The sequence below is a fragment of the Eucyclogobius newberryi genome, unplaced genomic scaffold, assembly GCF_026437365.1.
Source record: "Eucyclogobius newberryi isolate DKJ021-1_F unplaced genomic scaffold, fEucNew1.0.hap1 SCAF_2, whole genome shotgun sequence".
NCBI classification, from domain to species: domain Eukaryota; kingdom Metazoa; phylum Chordata; class Actinopteri; order Gobiiformes; family Gobiidae; genus Eucyclogobius; species Eucyclogobius newberryi.
In genome coordinates, this window is record NW_027315834.1 from 43632923 (window position 1) to 43653520 (window position 20598).

General features: G+C 40.9%; 1 protein-coding gene and 1 long non-coding RNA gene across 3 annotated transcripts in view; one reads left to right on the forward strand and one right to left on the reverse strand.

The window, feature by feature from the left end:
* Positions 1-20598, reverse strand: part of LOC140366915 (astrotactin-2-like) — a 259612-nt gene that overhangs the window by 150667 nt on the left and 88347 nt on the right. The window lies entirely within an intron of this gene.
* Positions 1-20598, forward strand: part of LOC140366921 (uncharacterized) — a 262861-nt gene that overhangs the window by 114279 nt on the left and 127984 nt on the right. The window lies entirely within an intron of this gene.

Genomic DNA, 20598 nt, shown 5'->3' on the forward strand with positions numbered 1-20598 from the left:
TGGAAAACGGGGGGAAGGTCACACAAGGGTAAACCTGATTTAAATAAGTCATTAAAAAGAAACATAACCCTTTTTTTGAAAACCATTGTAGCTAATAACCCAAATAGTCTGGCTAAATAAACATATTGTTTTGCTGAATGCAATGGTAGAGCCTATTTATTAAAAAACAACAACGACATTTAAACACATAGAAGTTGATTTGGGTGACCTTGGTGAACAAAAACAAAAAAAAAAACATTCAAGACATTTAATATTGTATTTTACATTATTCATTTTTTCAACAATGTAGAAATGTTGAGTAATGTTGTGAACACATTTTTGAGGCTTGAAAAAGTATTTTTCCACTCTTTGTAAAAGAAAAGCAAACTAACTCAAATCCAGGACTTATTTGTTGCTATGAAGACTTAAAACAACCAGCACGTAGATCCAATGGCAGGAAATCTTTGAAAATATATTATGGTCCACATCATTTTGCCTCCACTTTCCTCCATTCCACAATTTTGAACATTCTGAAACAAATAATTTTAAAGGGTCTAAAATGTAAAAACTAGTGTAAACCAGCAGGCCCCAGTAATTTGCCCTGTTGTTGTTTGTTCATGCCTGTGCATAGTGTTTCACATTCAAACGACAAAAGCATTTGGAGGTCTCACCAAGGCACATAATAAAGCAATTATCCTCAAACTTTGAAGCCTCTTCACCAAATCAGCAAAAGCCCGAGGTCTTTGTTCCCTCTGAATTCAGAAAAGACCATCAACAACATACCGTATTTTCCGCACTATAAAGCGCACGCTAAAGTCTTTAACGTCCTCAAAAGCCGTCCATGCGCTTAATAGTCCGGTGCGCATAATATATGGTTTATTTCTGGTTGTGCTTACTGACCGCGAAGATATTTTGTGTGGTACATGGTGTATAAAGAAGATTTGGAATACGAGACGCCGATGCGCAACAATATTTACAGTACTCCGGAACCGGAAGTCCCAACAACATATTTACAAAGCATTCTGGGAATAGTAGTCTACCTGCACGCGGCACACGCGACACTTTGTCAAAACGTAAACAACATTTTCAGTCAGGCACAACGCAGACACCTACCGGTGATGGCCCAAAATGGCTGCTGCCTAGAGACCATTGGAACTCTTATATTATGCGCTTACGGGCTAAACTATCAGTCAACTGTGGGAATCAAAAGGCCGGAATCATCACTGAACTGCCGAGGGGTCCGAGATGCGGGATCACACGACCAAAGAGATTTTAGCACGGAGCACTATCGGCGCTTTGGCTGCTTTTACCATTATGCGCCCCAGCAGACATTAAACCGGGACACGGGACGTAAACAATCGGGGCTGTCCCAGGTAAATCGGGACGTCTGGTCATAGCTATGCGGGATGTACTTCGGCGCATTTGAAGGATTTGATGACGAGGAATGAACTGAAAAAGTGAGTGTATTGTGATGTATTTTACGTGTTGCAACTGAACGAAGCTGGTAGTTGTTATGAATACGCTAACCTGTCTTTTAGCGATATCAGACTGTGTTGTATTTTACGTGTTGCAACTGAACGAGGCTGGGAGTTGTTGTGAATATGCTAACGTGTCTGTTAGCGATAGCTGAGTGTGTTTTGATGTTGAACAATGTTGATCTGAATGAGTTGAACGCGTTTCATAAAGCTCAACTGACTCTGACTTATCTGTCTGTTTTGTTTATCTTATGCGCTTTATAGTCCGGTGCGCTTTATGTATGGACCAGTACACATGGTACACAGATAACTGATGGTGCGCTTAATAATCCGGTGCGCTTTTTCGTGCGCAAAATACGTTACTTGCATTTTTACTTTTCTCGGGTGATTGTGTTCCTTTCCTTCTTGAACTGCCATGAAATAAACAGTCTTCACCAATGAACACCAACTTCACGGTACTCTGCATCTGTCTGCAGCAGAATGGGCTCATAGGGTGGAAATGCCCCGATGTTTCTGGATGTATAATATAAATGTCTCCATGCAAAGGTCAGCCTTGATTGATCGCACAGAACAGTGCTGAGAATCTCTTGTTATTAATCACACATCTTGGCAAGAAGTCAACGGATCACAATTCTGTGTTTTTCCAAGATTCTAATGTATGACAATACCCTACAACTTCAAATAATAGTGTTCCATGACAGCTACATCAGATTATACAGTTGAATTGTTAAATATAAGCACATGTTTTAGTGTGTTTTAGTATGATAAAACACAAATACATTAAATGAGATCCCAGAGAAAACACAGAGACAACAACGAAGAAAAATATGGACGCAATGCTCGTATTTGGGTAACTCTTTTTGTGTTAAAATAATGTTATTGTCTAATCTAAACAAACTATCAGAGGTGCCAAGGCATAATCTTAAATCTCTACTATATGCAATAAATGTTTCAGGGGTGAAACACTAAGTTTGAGCTAGCCACCAACAGAACTATAGGCTCTAATCAAACAATCAAATTACTCCTCACAATGTGTACAGTACAAAATGATTCACTTCAATCAGTCTCCAACTTCTGCCGGCTTATGTGGGATGCCTGACACCCTGATGCATCTGTTGTGGTGTTGTCCAAAAGCTTGTATGTAATTATTCAACGTGAATTTTCATCTAAATAATGTACACTGGTCAAAAACATGTGAAAAATAATTTAAAACACAAAGTTATCCAGGCACTAGGTTATTACATACTAAAGAGCCGAAGCAGCGGCACTGCAGCTGGAGCAACAAATGTGCGGCGGATACGGACTGAACCAAGTGAACAAAAGGAGGCAGGTTTGTTAACTACAGACACAAAAATATTCACAATTAAAAAAAAAATTAAAAAAAGACATGGAATTACATACATGGATTTAGATGCATGTCTGAAAATGACTTAATTGTTTGGCGAGTCATTAAGCGGATTGGGGGGAGTGGGGTGGCAAGAGGTGGTACTGTCCCCCCTGATTTGTCAAATGAAATATAAAAGACAAACTTTATACATTTTACCACATACAATGCAGCATTCGGTGACTCAGAATGATTCATGCAGTGTCTTTTCTTTAAAAATACTGTAACCTTAAGAGGAAGAAAAGACACAGTTAACCTTCATGATAGGAGAGAAACAGACAAAGGCTGCTTCTTTTTTTAAATGTATTTATTCATTTGCAAATACAAAACAGTAACAATAGTGAGGATAATAGTTTGATGTGCCATGTATAGTGTCTAAAGAAGGAGGACATTTTACAAGTGTCTCCACTTTGGGACAGAGATGTCCTAAGGAAACCACCTCTTGTCGGTGCGAGCTTGAGTGTGTTTTAGAGTATTTACATTCCCCTACTTCACTGTGGTGCAACAGTTGTGACAATGATAGTGATGGTAATGATATAAATAAAGTGATATCAATGAAAACAGTGATAATAGTACTAACAACAGCAACAATGATGATGATGATAATAATACAAATGCTGCTTCTGATAATGTGAGGTTACTTTCTGGGTTCTAAGGACAAAGAGATGTCAAGATTTAAGTTGGACAGTTGAAATGAATCCATATCGCACCCCAGAGAGTAGCCAGGCAACAAGATACTGCATTCTGCTCAGGTCTAACAAAAGATACTGTTCATACCCTGATATACATAGATGTTTTTTTCACAATCTGCAGAGGACTTAACCTTGACAGCACTATTTTCAAATAAGGACAACCTACATGTCTTTGCGTTGCTAAAATGTCCTTCATTTCAGAAGGTTAGCACAGAAATAGTTACAAAACACCTCATTCATCATCTTAGTGTGGGTGGAGGCTAGTGTAGTGTCCTGCAACTATGGCCTCAGTCTCACATGTAATATCTTGTGTTTAACCATTTAGAGGCCCCATTTCACCTCTATATGGTGACAGATAGTAAAGGAGAGCATACACAAACCACTCTGCCACAGTTGCCCAATTCATTTTGCACCCTGGTTTGACAAATACTGATATAAATTCTTAAAATTTTAAATCTGCAAATGTTTTCAGAAGAACAATTTAGTGACAAAAAGCACAAAATTAGACCTTAAGTTGAGGTACTTTTTTTTCTTGTAAATTAGTACATTTTGTTCCCCCCATTTAGTATTTTGTAAAAGCAGCACTTTGTGACAAAATCAGACTGCCACATGCTGTCGGAATCTATAATAAGTTTACTTTGTGTGCACCTGCAAGGGAACTGCAGATGGAAAGTAGCAGTAGCTAAATCTGGTGCTGATGCTATACATGGTCCCTGGCAAATAAAGTCTAAACAAAACCGAAATATAATAAAGTATTTATCTTTACAAAGGTTTGCAAAAAAGCGATTCTAAAGCTGTACTGGAAAAATGAATGCATAAAATATTAACGATATGCCAAAGGGTTTGTCCTTTTGTGGTTGGAAAATCAGGGACTCCAGCTTAAATAACCGTACAACCACTCGTGTTGTTTTGTATTACAAATCATCGTGGTCGCATGCGTGGTCACAGTCGCTTGAGTTTTCAAATTGCCGATAAATTATCTATTTTTCCTCTAATTTTAAGTGTATTAATATGTATTCTTTGAGCATCACCTTTTTTTCTTAATGTTCTGGCGGCTGCAACTTATATAACTGAATAGTCACCTACAGTCATTTTTTAATTAAAAACTTTCATAGCAATGTGAGTTAAATTGTTATTTTTGTCTTCTATTTTTTTGCTTTCTTGCGTTGCATAATAAAAATTGGGTTCACTGTCGAGGGCGAGGAACAAAAAAGTGAAGTTTGAAAAGACACACAATGAACATGTGTGAGAGAAAGCACATGCTCTAAAGACAGACCAGAACAGCAATAGATGCCATATTTAATTAACTTAATCATGTTGGCTAAATTAGTACCCAGGCCACTGCACACCCACATGAAAACATAAGCAGATATACAGTAGCTATACATACGATGTCTTCTCTGCAACATTTAATCCGCTGATCCTACTGAACAATACTAATTAACAAATTACGTTCATTTGGATCACCTTTACCCTTTCATAAAAATCATTAGGGAAAATTTATACAGTGAGGAATAAGTGAAAGTTAACAACAAGCTATTTAATGTATGCCAAAGTTATAGTTTGTGCAGTCAGGGTAAATCATACACATCTTTCACACAACGCTCGAACTGTCGGTTTGTTGACAGCGTGCCAGGCATATTGCTGTACTGTTTCCCTTTATAAATGTGTGCGTGCAAAACTGAACTTCGCACCTATTGCAAAAGACGTAATGAAGTTTGAGTTTGTGTTTATTTATAAAAAAGAGAGTTGTTTCCTGAAAAAGTTTGGTATACTGTTTTAGAGTTGTTAAAACAGAGTTGACTTTCCTGGCTCCCATCCAGAAACATCTTGAAAACCTTGCCCAGTTGTCAGCTTTTCATATGTTTTTACCATGAACTTACCAAAATGAACGTATTATAAACACATTCTGTTTTTGCTGCATAATGCATATACTTGTAGTATATGGCATAAATTATCCAATTTCTATTGTCACTGGGTTTTGAAAATCCTACAAGCTTCACAAGCACTCAACACATCACCAATTCATCATAAGTGCAACACATTAGAGCCAACGGTCACTCCATCAATCAATTTTGGGTTGGACTGTAGGGGAAACCACAAAACCCCCACTAAGCGACAACAAACCAAGGTTGTACAATGAAATTAAATTTAGTCACTATTGCATTTAACTAATTGACAGACAAAAAGAAAGAAAAACACAACAGCAATTATGTATAATTAGATATAAACAGTGTTACACAAACATACATGTTCACAATACTATTCTACAGTCACAGTATTCTGGTACAGGCTTTCATTTGGGGGTATTCAGAATACAGTTACTTTTATTTAATAAAGGAATACATTGCAGGATTTGATCAGGCTATTTAGACTTCAAACTGCACGAAAGTACCAATACAATTTAAGTATTCTTCCCAGCAGAGGATATAAACTTCATAGTGTATTAACATATAACATAATTTCAATATAGCCTATATCACATGTCCAAACCTATAAGGATAAATTGAACTTTAAACAGCACTCAAAAGACCAGTCATTCACTATGCACACCCGAACAATTTAAAAGCTACTAGTGTGTGCAAAATACATGTAAATAAACTGAAGTAAAGCACATTCAGCTGACAGCTGCAGTTTAACGTCAGCGAGTCATGCCTCATTACTTTAAACCCTTCTCTCCAGCCCATTCATTCACTGTACACTCCATTTGCCTTTGATCATGACTGTCTGTACAGCGAATGTGCCTCAACAGAACGTGTCCATGACAATGTGTTTGTGAGTAAATTAAGCAGACAGCAACACCATACCCAACATGCCTCTGCGTTTGATAATCACATTAGACAGTCAGTCTGCCACAGCTCCTGACAGCAGCAAGCTAAATATTTCTGAATTGAACGCAACGGAAATTGACATTTACACTCATACAAACACAAGCGTATGCTAATGTACCATTTATAATGCACAACCTAGCAGCTGACAGGAAGCAACATTGAATTTGCAAAGGTCTTTTCAGGGTAAAAGTATGAATAGTGTGAATTTTCATTTTTGTTTTTTTGGTGTAAATAAAATTAATATATTTTTTTAAACAACATTCTACTCTACAGCAGTGGCATTGTTGGTTGCCTGAATGATTCCAGGTTTATCTGAAAGCAAGTGGAAATGGCTGGGGTCCGGATCAGGACCAACCCAGGGCTTTTCATTCAGCCATGCAGCAATGAGAAAGAGGATTCAGCAGCATGAACCTGGAAATGGGCCAGATTAAAGCAAATCTGCAAGTAGAAACTAGTATTGAACCAAGCTGTGTGTGCAGATCAAAAGCCTCAGCATGGTTAGAGTACAAAGCAATAAAACTGGGCTCATTTCCACCTGCTCCAATCTTTATCTACAGCTGTTTTGTTTTCTTATCCCAAATAATCTCAATCAGAATAATTTCACTCTCGGCTGCATTTTGCAAGAACTGCATGATTTTCACAGATGAACACATTCTGCAAGTCACAGTGACAAGCACAACAATATGAGCCCAGTAAAAAAAAAAAAAAAACATAGAATAATACAAAGACATATTTTTTAAAGATCTTCTATCTGACAGGGATTTCAAGCACCTAATATGACGGACTGTATCAAACCTAAATATAATTCAGATCGACTGGTTTTCAGATTAAGGTTACATTTTAACAACGTTTTTTCCCCAAAATTAAATTGAAAGTTGTTTATGGTGTAAATTAGATCAGAATAGGATTTATTTTCCCCGTAGGAAAATGTGAGGGGTGAGAAGGGTCGGCTGTGATCCGACCTGCTCGTCCCAGAGCCCTGGAGACGTACAGATCCTGCAGAGATGGAAGTCTGCAGCTGATCACCTTCTCAGCAAAGCGTACAATGCGCTGTAGTCTCTGTTTGTCCCTGGCTGTGGCTCCAGGAGGTGGAGGTGAGGATGAACTCAATGATGGCCGTGTAGAACTGCACCATCATCCCCGTCCGAGATGAGCCCGATGAGGGTGGTGTCGTCCGCAAACTTGATCAGTTTTAGTGGCTGGAGGTGCTTTTCCAGACATTCATTCTTTTCACACATGTTGGTAAATTACTATTATTGTAGCCACGGTTACCCTGAGAAAGAATGACAGAAGTGAGGCTGCCAATCTACACCATCGACTCCTCACCACCAATAACCTTATTGTTCCGTTACTGGGGAATTTGTCTTGGGATAGCCACCCATACTGCCATCAATGCAGGGTAATAAAATACACAATCCATAATGCATTAAAAGTCATACAAGAGGTTGAATTTGCCATTTGGTGCAATTGCAGGATCCAAAACCTATCTGTTCTTATTCAATAAGCTAATAGACATGGGTACAAAAGATTTCTTAAGTCTATTCATGTGATATTGTGGAACTCTAAACCTTCTCCTTGAAGGTTCAGAGGTTCATATAACTCATATTCGGGGTACAGAGCATGCAAAGGCTCATTCAGGATCTTATAAGCCTAAAGCAGAGTAACCTCCTCATAGATGCTCTGCAGGGACGGGCGCTCCTATTCACACATGAGCTGGCACGCTGAATGGACGAGGTGCAGCACCCTGTTTTCAAGCTGAACAGACGGATTGCCGTACCACGCTAAAGAAGATGATCTTTTGCCCACCCCATGAATTGTCTTACCTATAAAGACATAAAAAACATTTGCACTACAACAAATGCTATCCCTCTGTGGCACCCATATTTCCAACGGTCTCCCTTCTAAGTACCAACAAGGCCCAACCTGGCTTGGATTTAGAGAGCAGAAAAGATTGGGCATTGACAAAGTGAACTTCAACTTACTTTGTTCTCATGAGAAACCTTCTTAGCACCATCTTAGCAGTGATCTTTGTAGTTTTTAATGCTTTGTCTGCACTTTAAATGCAGAATTTATGTTTTCCACCTGAGATACAGCTAAAAGGCGCTCAACGTCTGTATCTAAATCTGTGTACAGCGCTGGGATAAATAAACATCCCGATTTGCATTGTGCCTTTAAATTTAGAAAGGGTTTTAATGGGTTTAAAGACCTTGCTTCTCAAAGACTTACACATTTCAAGCCACTCTCTTTCACTCTAGTCGCACCTAGCAATACACCCTACCACTTCATTGGAAATTGCTTTGCTGTCAGAGACTGTGAAAAGGGAGAAAAATGGACAGGTCCCTTGTACCCCAGGTGGCAACGCTTGATTTCACTGTGTCATAGATAGGTTTTAACTTCAGGCTTCGTGCTGTTCCTGACTTACTGTACTCAACATTTTCAGAAAGGAACAAAATAAAAAAGTTAAAGTGTTCAAGGGACAGACTAATGCTGCTTAGGTAAGAGATAATTCATGGCAGGACTGATGAAAAATAAAACCTTAAAAGCCAAACCTGTAAATGAAAAGGTATTCTGTCACTGTGGGGAGAAAGAGTGGTGCAATCAATAGACACATACAATTATTTTTCTGTCTTGTGGGTAAAGTGAGACAAAAGTCAATGCTAGAGAGAGAGAGAAAAATAACAAGAATTGAGAATTGCGTTAAGATAATTCAGACCATTCAATTTTATTCTCAGAGCCAGACAAGCTATTAGAATAAGAACCATTCATTACTCTAAATGGAGGCTAAAGAATATGCTGAGATTCCTTTTTATGGGCTTAAACAATCAAGAACAGAATAAAAGTACTTCAATCTGTGAAACAACCCATTATTCTGATAACTCAATAATTTTACTTGACTATAGTTCATTTTATACGAAGCAAATGTTTAGGTTTAAAAGCGAGAGTCAAAATGATCAGCCACAAGAGTTATAATATGTATTATAGTATGTAGCGTAGAAAGCATTGAAGTAAAACAATCAGGATTTATAGTTGAAATAATCATATGCCAAATAGATAAAAAAATAAAGCATTTATGAAGGAAAACAACCGTAACCTGAACAACATTCTCTGCTTGAAAATTGCCTGAAGATATTATATAGCTGCAGGCTACATCAAAGATTTGCAAATCAAAGTAGAAACTATGTTATTGCACATCAAATAAAAAACAAGGTGCATCGATCAGATTATTTGCTGTACATACTATATGCAGTATGCAAAACAATGAATAAATATTTTTTACTGAGTGACTACCTGGAGATCTTAAATAGGATAAAACAAAATGTGATGTTGCTGCTTGTGGGTAAGACTCGACAACAACAAAAAACTGCAAAAAGAAAATAATTAATCATTGTCAAATACACTTTTCTTAAAGATTTGGTCTGCCACCAAAGTTTGGACAAGTGATTGATAAGTTTAATGCCATACTGTGGAAAATGCTAGGGAAAGCATCTATATCCATGGAGAAAATACAACAGTATACTCTTTATTGATTAACCAAAGAAGGGGGAATCTATTGATACATATTCAAATGCATATACATTTGCACCAAGAATCTCAGAAAGACAAATTAGTGTTTAGGGTGAGAATAAAACAGGGTGTACCAGAGTGCTTTTAATCCAAGCCAAAATAAACTATGATCTCTGTGTGGGTCCATTAATTCAAGCATAAACTAATGGACGACCAGTATTGATACCGGGTCAAATGAGTATCTAGTTTAGTATCAATTACTATCTGATTTGACAACCCTTTTGCATTATCGTTCTATCATTATGGTAATTTAGAATGAACCTGATATGCATTAATTCATTTTTTTTTTTAACCTTGACATGTTTGAAATAAGAATTGAAGTGAATTTGACCGGGGGGAATTTGAACCTTGGATTCAGGAGGAGCAGAGTGTTTTTTTCCTGATCGTGGAACACTGGACCAGCTCTATACTCTCCCATGGCTCCTCGAGGGTTCATGGGAGTTTGCCCAACCAGTCCACATGTGCTTTGTGGATCTGGAGAAGGCTTTCGACCGTGTCCCTCGGGGTGTCCTTTGGAGGTGCTCCGGGAGTACGGGGTCCGGAGCCCTTTGCTCAGGGCTGTCCGGTCCCTGTACGACCGGAGCAGGAGCTGTGTTCGCATTGCCGGCAGTAAGTCAGACCTGTTCCCAGTGTATGATGGTCTCCTCCAGGGCTGCCCTTTGTCACCGGTTCTGTTCATAGTTTTTATGGACAGAATTTCTAGGTGCAGTCAGTCGGAGGGTGTCCGGTTTGGGGACCACAGGATTCCATCTCTGCTGTTTGCAGACGATGTTGTCCTGATGGCTCCATCAAACCCGGACCTGCAACATGCACTGGGACGGTTTGCAGCCGAGTGTGAAGCGGCTGGGATGAGAATCAGCACCTCCAAATCAGAGGTCATGGTTCTCAACCAGTAAAGGTGGCTTTGCCCTCTCCGGGTGGGTGGGGAGTCGTTGCCCCAAGTGGAGGAGTTCAAGTATCTCGGGGTCTTGTTCACGAGTGAGGGAAGGATGCTACGTGAGATTGACAGGTGGATCGATGCATCGTCTACAGTGATGCAGTCGCTGCATCGGACCGTTGTGGTGAAGAAGGAGCTGAGTCGAAAGACAAAGCTCTCTATTTACTGGTCAATCGTTCCTGCCCTCACCTATGGTCATGAGCTTTGGGTAATGACCGACAAGGACAAGATGGCAGATACATGCTGTCGAAATGAGTTTCCTCTGCAGGGTGGCTGTGCGCTCCCTTAGAGGTAGAGAGAGGAGCACAGTCACACAGGAGGAGCTCGGAGTAGAGCCACTGCTCCTCCACGTCGAGAGGAGCCAGCTGAGGTGGCTCGGGGATCTGTTCCGAATTCCTCTTGGGCGCCTCCCTGGGGAGGTGTTTCGGGCATGTCCCACCGGGGAAGACCCAGGACCCGCTATGATAATAATAATAATATTTATTTAGATGAATACTGCCCTACTGGCTTGTTTGGCCCCATCAAGTGGACTACATATTCGTACTGGTGTATTCAAAACGCAGAAAAAAGACCTCCATAGATGTTGAGGCTGGCATTATCATAAATGGTTTATATTTTTCTATTTTATTTATATAGCAATCACACTCAAAGGCCCATTGCTGACTTTAAACTTCAGCTATGTCCAAAAAATAGGTCTGTATTTACTGATTCCTCCCACTGGTTTTCCACAGAGGAGTTGCTGCTGTTGGTTGCATTAAATATGGTCTGCTTAGGGGCCCCAGGCTGCAGGCCCACAGCTGTAATCACTGTGTTTTGTCTGTAGTAAAGATTGAGCACTGCTGAAAGTGGAGCTGAGCATGTAATAAATTCAAGCTCCCGGAAACACACAAACCCATTGCCTCTCACTCTTCCTCACACACACAAGACCAACAAAATTACTTTCATGTCCCACTTCAGAGCATCAATTAAATAGTAGAAAAGGTGGATAATAAGCATAAGGTTATCCACGTCGTAATGAGCCAAAGTATTCGATGTGACACATCTAAAACATTAGCACTGCTTCTTGACAGCGCCTAGAAATGAATTCGTACCACAGAGGGGAATAGCATAAGCACCTGGGCATGCAAATAAGGAAACTTAAGGAAAAATCTCAATATTACACAGCAGCATGCAGCATAAAAACTTCAAAGTTTATTCAGAATCATGTCTACAACATTGATGGCCTCAAACATTGTTATCAGGGATGGCATGTTCAGGCGTCAGTGTGTTAGCTCGAGCCTGTGTGATAGGAAGCCTGTGGGGGAGGAAGAAACAGAACATGAAAGACATTACTACCTCTGCTCTCTGTGGGGCAGCTTGAAGACAGGGCAGTGTCTGTTAGATGATATCTTGAGCTTTCATGTGATGTGCTGGTGGTCACAGCTCGCAGTTCTGATTAAGGCACAGACATAATGATTTCCTCCCCTGAAATCATTTAATGATTTAAATCCAAAAGATGGTTCTATATTAAATATTGATTTCAATTCCATTTATAACACCACACACAGACTATTTAAGTAACTTTGGCAGAAAAATAGGAAGATAAACTTTCACTGCAATTGATCTATTAGACTCTAAAATAAAACATACAGTAACAATAAACCGGCAGAGCATTTAAATGTATTTCACATTGTGCAGACTCATAAAAAAGCTTGCCTTCATAACTTATCAATATACTGTACAATGTAAACAAATGAAATTGTTTTCCTCTGCTGTTGCAAACAAAAAAGAGCTATTTAGACAGTACAATACTTAACTTCTTTATTACATACATTTCATCCAATAACAATAATACACAGAGATTGTGAGGGGAACACTGTTGTGTATTTGCCTTGCTTTACCAGAGCCCATAAAGTGAGCAGCTATAAGAGAGGTAAATGGACTGCGTTTATATCACTTCTCTGCCTTGCCGGTACATAAAGTGCTTTACAGTGAGGCTCATTCGGCCATTTGCACACAGCAGTGGTAACAGAGCAGGCTCCGGGGTAACGCTAAACCCATTGTCCTGCCAAGAAGTCGGTGTCCTTTATCATTTTTGACCTTGTATGGGAAAGATTTCTGCTCTATTTTCTCTCTAAAAGTATATAACAAGAATGGAAATTGTTTAAAATCGTTGTGTTTTATAAACTTTTTGGTCTGTTGTTCTGAGGTCCACACTACACGACTGGACTGAGTGTGATTATAGAGTCTGAGGTCCACACTACACGACTGGACTGAGTGTGATTATAGAGTCTGAGGTCCACACTACACGACTGGACTGAGTGTGATTATAGAGTCTGAGGTCCACACTACACGACTGGACTGAGCGTGATTATAGAGAGTCTGAGGTCCACACTACACGACTGGACTGAGCGTGATTATAGAGTCTGAGGTCCACACTACACGACTGGACTGAGTGTGATTATAGAGTCTGAGGTCCACACTACACGACTGGACTGAGCGTGATTATAGAGTCCACACTACACGACTGGACTGAGTGTGATTATAGAGTCTGAGGTCCACACTACACGACTGGACTGAGCGTGATTATAGAGTCTGAGGTCCACACTACACGACTGGACTGAGTGTGATTATAGAGTCTGAGGTCCACACTACACGACTGGACTGAGCGTGATTATAGAGTCTGAGGTCCACACTACACGACTGGACTGAGCGTGATTATAGAGTCTGAGGTCCACACTACACGACTGGACTGAGTGTGTTTATAGAGTCTGAGGTCCACACTACACGACTGGACTGAGTGTGATTATAGAGTCTGAGGTCCACACTACACGACTGGACTGAGTGTGATTATAGAGTCTGAGGTCCACACTACACGACTGGACTGAGTGTGATTATAGAGTCTGAGGTCCACACTACACGACTGGACTGAGTGTGATTATAGAGAGTCTGAGGTCCACACTACACGACTGGACTGAGTGTGATTATAGAGAGTCTGAGGTCCACACTACACGACTGGACTGAGTGTGATTATAGTCTGAGGTCCACACTACACAACTGGACTTAGTGTGATTATATAGAGTCTGAGGTCCACACTACACGACTGGACTGAGTGTGATTATAGAGAGTCTGAGGTCCACACTACACGACTGGACTGAGTGTGATTATAGAGTCTGAGGTCCACACTACACGACTGGACTGAGTGTGATAATAGAGAGTCTGAGGTCCACACTACACGACTGGACTGAGTGTGATTATAGAGTCTGAGGTCCACACTACACGACTGGACTGAGTGTGTTTATAGAGTCTGAGGTCCACACTACACGACTGGACTGAGTGTGATTATAGAGTCTGAGGTCCACACTACACGACTGGACTGAGTGTGATTATAGAGAGTCTGAGGTCCACACTACACGACTGGACTGAGTGTGATTATAGAGTCTGAGGTCCACACTACACGACTGGACTGAGTGTGATTATAGAGTCTGAGGTCCACACTACACAACTGGACTGAGTGTGATTATAGAGTCTGAGGTCCACTCTACACGACTGGACTGAGTGTGATTATAGAGTCTGAGGTCCACTCTACACGACTGGACTGAGTGTGATTATAGAGTCTGAGGTCCACACTACACGACTGGACTGAGTGTGATTATAGAGAGTCTGAGGTCCACACTACACGACTGGACTGAGTGTGATTATAGAGAGTCTGAGGTCCACACTACACGACTGGACTGAGTGTGATTATAGAGTCTGAGGTCCACACTACACGACTGGACTGAGTGTGATTATAGAGTCTGAGGTCCACACTACACGACTGGACTGAGTGTGATTATAGAGTCTGAGGTCCACACTACACGACTGGACTGAGTGTGATTATAGAGTCTGAGGTCCACACTACACGACTGGACTGAGCGTGATTATAGAGAGTCTGAGGTCCACACTACACGACTGGACTGAGCGTGATTATAGAGTCTGAGGTCCACACTACACGACTGGACTGAGTGTGATTATAGAGTCTGAGGTCCACACTACACGACTGGACTGAGCGTGATTATAGAGTCCACACTACACGACTGGACTGAGTGTGATTATAGAGTCTGAGGTCCACACTACACGACTGGACTGAGCGTGATTATAGAGTCTGAGGTCCACACTACACGACTGGACTGAGTGTGATTATAGAGTCTGAGGTCCACACTACACGACTGGACTGAGCGTGATTATAGAGTCTGAGGTCCACACTACACGACTGGACTGAGTGTGATTATAGAGTCTGAGGTCCACACTACACGACTGGACTGAGTGTGATTATAGAGTCTGAGGTCCACATTACACGACTGGACTGAGTGTGATTATAGACTCTGAGGTCCACACTACACGACTGGACTGAGTGTGATTATATAGACTCTGAGGTCCACACTACACGACTGGACTGAGTGTGATTATAGAGAGTCTGAGGTCCACACTACACGACTGGACTGAGTGTGATTATAGAGAGTCTGAGGTCCACACTACACGACTGGACTGAGTGTGATTATAGAGTCTGAGGTCCACACTACACGACTGGACTGAGTGTGATTATAGAGTCTGAGGTCCACACTACACAACTGGACTGAGTGTGATTATAGAGTCTGAGGTCCACACTACACGACTGGACTGAGTGTGTTTATAGAGTCTGAGGTCCACACTACACGACTGGACTGAGTGTGATTATAGAGAGTCTGAGGTCCACACTACACGACTGGACTGAGTGTGATTATAGAGTCTGAGGTCCACACTACACGACTGGACTGAGTGTGATTATAGAGTCTGAGGTCCACACTACACGACTGGACTGAGTGTGATTATAGAGTCTGAGGTCCACACTACACGACTGGACTGAGTGTGATTATAGAGTCTGAGGTCCACACTACACGACTGGACTGAGTGTGATTATAGAGAGTCTGAGGTCCACACTACACGACTGGACTTAGTGTGATTATAGAGAGTCTGAGGTCCACACTACACGACTGGACTGAGTGTGATTATAGAGTCTGAGGTCCACACTACACGACTGGACTGAGTGTGATTATAGTCTGAGGTCCACACTACACGACTGGACTGAGTGTGATTATAGAGAGTCTGAGGTCCACATTACACGACTGGACTGAGTGTGATTATAGAGTCTGAGGTCCACACTACACGACTGGACTGAGTGTGATTATAGAGAGTCTGAGGTCCACACTACATGACTGGACTGAGTGTGATTATAGAGAGTCTGAGGTCCACACTACACGACTGGACTGAGTGTGATTATAGAGAGTCTGAGGTCCACACTACACGACTGGACTGAGTGTGATTATAGAGAGTCTGAGGTCCACACTACACGACTGGACTGAGTGTGATTATAGAGAGTCTGAGGTCCACACTACACGACTGGACTGAGTGTGATTATAGAGAGTCTGAGGTCCACACTACACGACTGGACTGAGTGTGATTATAGAGTCTGAGGTCCACACTACACGACTGGACTGAGTGTGATTATAGAGTCTGAGGTCCACACTACACGACTGGACTGAGTGTGATTATAGAGAGTCTGAGGTCCACACTACACGACTGGACTTAGTGTGATTATAGAGAGTCTGAGGTCCACACTACACGACTGGACTGAGTGTGATTATAGTCTGAGGTCCACACTACACGACTGGACTGAGTGTGATTATAGAGAGTCTGAGGTCCACATTACACGACTGGACTGAGTGTGATTATAGAGAGTCTGAGGTCCACACTACACGACTGGACTGAGTGTGATTATAGAGAGTCTGAGGTCCACACTACACGACTGGACTGAGTGTGATTATAGAGAGTCTGAGGTCCACACTACACGACTGGACTGAGTGTGATTATAGAGAGTCTGAGGTCCACACTACATGACTGGACTGAGTGTGATTATAGAGTCTGAGGTCCACACTACACGACTGGACTGAGTGTGTTTATAGAGTCTGAGGTCCACACTACACGACTGGACTGAGTGTGATTATAGAGTCTGAGGTCCACACTACACGACTGGACTGAGTGTGATTATAGAGTCTGAGGTCCACACTACACGACTGGACTGAGTGTGATTATAGAGAGTCTGAGGTCCACACTACACGACTGGACTTAGTGTGATTATAGAGAGTCTGAGGTCCACACTACACGACTGGACTGAGTGTGATTATAGAGTCTGAGGTCCACACTACACGACTGGACTGAGTGTGATTATAGTCTGAGGTCCACACTACACGACTGGACTGAGTGTGATTATAGAGAGTCTGAGGTCCACATTACACGACTGGACTGAGTGTGATTATAGAGTCTGAGGTCCACACTACACGACTGGACTGAGTGTGATTATAGAGTCTGAGGTCCACACTACACGACTGGACTGAGTGTGATTATAGAGAGTCTGAGGTCCACACTACATGACTGGACTGAGTGTGATTATAGAGAGTCTGAGGTCCACACTACATGACTGGACTGAGTGTGATTATAGAGAGTCTGAGGTCCACACTACACGACTGGACTGAGTGTGATTATAGAGAGTCTGAGGTCCACACTACACGACTGGACTGAGTGTGATTATAGAGAGTCTGAGGTCCACACTACACGACTGGACTGAGTGTGATTATAGAGAGTCTGAGGTCCACACTACACGACTGGACTGAGTGTGATTATAGAGTCTGAGGTCCACACTACACGACTGGACTGAGTGTGATTATAGAGTCTGAGGTCCACACTACACGACTGGACTGAGTGTGATTATAGAGAGTCTGAGGTCCACACTACACGACTGGACTTAGTGTGATTATAGAGAGTCTGAGGTCCACACTACACGACTGGACTGAGTGTGATTATAGTCTGAGGTCCACACTACACGACTGGACTGAGTGTGATTATAGAGAGTCTGAGGTCCACACTACACGACTGGACTGAGTGTGATTATAGAGAGTCTGAGGTCCACACTACACGACTGGACTGAGTGTGATTATAGAGAGTCTGAGGTCCACACTACACGACTGGACTGAGTGTGATTATAGAGTCTGAGGTCCACACTACACGACTGGACTTAGTGTGATTATAGAGTCTGAGGTCCACACTACACGACTGGACTGAGTGTGATTATAGAGTCTGAGGTCCACACTACACGACTGGACTTAGTGTGATTATAGAGAGTCTGAGGTCCACACTACACGACTGGACTGAGTGTGATTATAGAGTCTGAGGTCCACACTACACGACTGGACTTAGTGTGATTATAGAGTCTGAGGTCCACACTACACGACTGGACTGAGTGTGATTATAGAGAGTCTGAGGTCCACACTACACGACTGGACTGAGTGTGATTATAGAGTCTGAGGTCCACACTACACGACTGGACTGAGTGTGATTATAGAGTCTGAGGTCCACACTACACGACTGGACTGAGTGTGATTATAGAGTCCACACTACACGATTCCGACCAACCACAGAAGACACATTTATCCTACAAAATCCAATCAATAATCCACAAAAACTATTTTATAGCATTTAATAATTATACAGCACAATTTATCAATGCTTTATTTAGGTTGTTACATTTCCTGACTTTTCATTGCTTGAACAGTGTCACGTTACCGCTGGCTAACCAAAACAGTTGTTATGGCGTTAACTTATGTTGGATTCTCTAAAATGGACATTAAAAGAGGCTACAGCAGTGAAGAAGTGGATTTTATCAGAGGAAAAGCTGTAATTTGATTTATTTATGAGGCAGAAGTGAGCCGCATGGGAAGAGGGGTGAAAACAGGGGTGAACTTTGTATGTGAGTGTTGGCTTATAGCTGTGTTTCTAGTTGCAAGTGTAAGAGTAGTGCGCATGCTCTTTCTGATTATTAACATTTTCTGATGCTTAGACAAGAATAATAAGCATACGCCTTGCTGGCATTATTCTGTCTGAAAAGGCGGAGACAGTTAGATATAATTACAGCCCTGACATGGCAGTAAACATGACGCTGCATCAAAGCACAGCCAAAATCTGTCTTATAATTCAAACATGACTGCGGATGAAGTCTAGTCATGTCTTTCCTTAGCTAACGATTTGAACGTGAGTCCCGTCGCAACTGGTCCACACTATGAGACTGAAGAAACTGCAACTGACTGCAACTGACAACTGAAATTCGTGTAGTTAACTATGTCTCATCTGCTGCGCATGTCCAACCAGGAAGTACAATAAAATTCACCAACTTTGTCAAACGGGAAAAATTTGGAATTTACAAGTATGACAATGTTTTCTACATTTTAGTCATGTGAAGTCTAACCTTTATGTTACAACAAAGTAACAATATTTATTTTAATTTACCACTTTATAGTATTTAATATTATTAATTTTAGGTACAAAAAAATAACAACACAGCAGTCAATATATATTCAATGGTCATTTTTTCAAGTGAATATTATTACATTTACAGCTACGCAAATGTAATAATATTCACTCGAGAAATATATTAGGGCCTACTGTAGTTTGTAGCCATATTATATATATTCTTGCAGCTGTACATCACTATGCAGAAAGTAGGGCAAAGTATGCCACAGACCATTTGTACATGCTGGGCTTAGACACCAGCAGTCAATGAGCACCAGCAGCCTTTGCTGAGTGTACACAATGGTCTGTATTTAGTTTATAACCAAGAACAAATGCTTTTGTATTGTTTTCTCCTACTCATTTTGCAGAGAAAATAAAATAGATGCCACAACTATTAGTGGTCTTTTAAATATAGGAAACAATGCTGTACTTGCTGTTGATTTCAGTGACATTTCAATGCATTGTCTGTGGCAATACTGCAAATTGTTCAGACCACAGTGAATTCCACAGAAAATCTTGTAAAGCCAAATTGCAAAGAAAGACAAATAATCCCCATACCTCGCACATTATGCAAATCCTTAGAGCCATTATTTCATAGAGTTGAACGAAGTGACTATAAAAGACAGTAAGTTATTCTGCAAAGATTCCATCAAGCTAACTTATCATTTTTGTCCAGTGTGAATCCGAATATTTCACAAGTTATAACGATATGGCCGATGACTCGCCAGCTATTAATTTTAACACATCTGATTTCATTGAATGGTTCATCTCATTTAATGAGCTGAATATATTACTAGGATACAAAATGAGACTCAAAGTGTAGAACTTAACATCACTAATGATATCAAAAGCCAGCAATTATAATGAAAAATGTAAAGCTTAAACATCAAAGGTTATCTCTCTGAAAAACCATCCATAAATTAGATTCTTGTCATCTTCAAGATGAATGTAATGGTTTTGACAAAGAACTTTGACTTATGCATGGTACACTTAATATTTTATGCTTTGTGCCAAGCCAAATGAAGTAAGTGACACAAAGAAATGTGGTGTCCAAACAAGAAGTGATTGTAAGTGATGAATATGTAAATGTGTTGACTCCCAAAGGATAAATCTCCCGCAGACTAATATGGTCCTCGGTAGCATTTGTCACGAGTGGGAATGCTGGCAGGCCTTTGTTTGATTAAGCCATGGCACATACACATTCAACTACAGGTTAATGCTATTTAATTCCATGTACAATGATTGGTAATTGTGACCAAATGCATTTTAAAACATGGACAGCCCGATAGTGATGATGCAAATACATATTGACTCTCAAATATATTCAGTAGACACAATTCTGAAATAATTTACAAGACAAATACTTCTTGTACTTGGGAGAAAGTCAAAGCTTGGG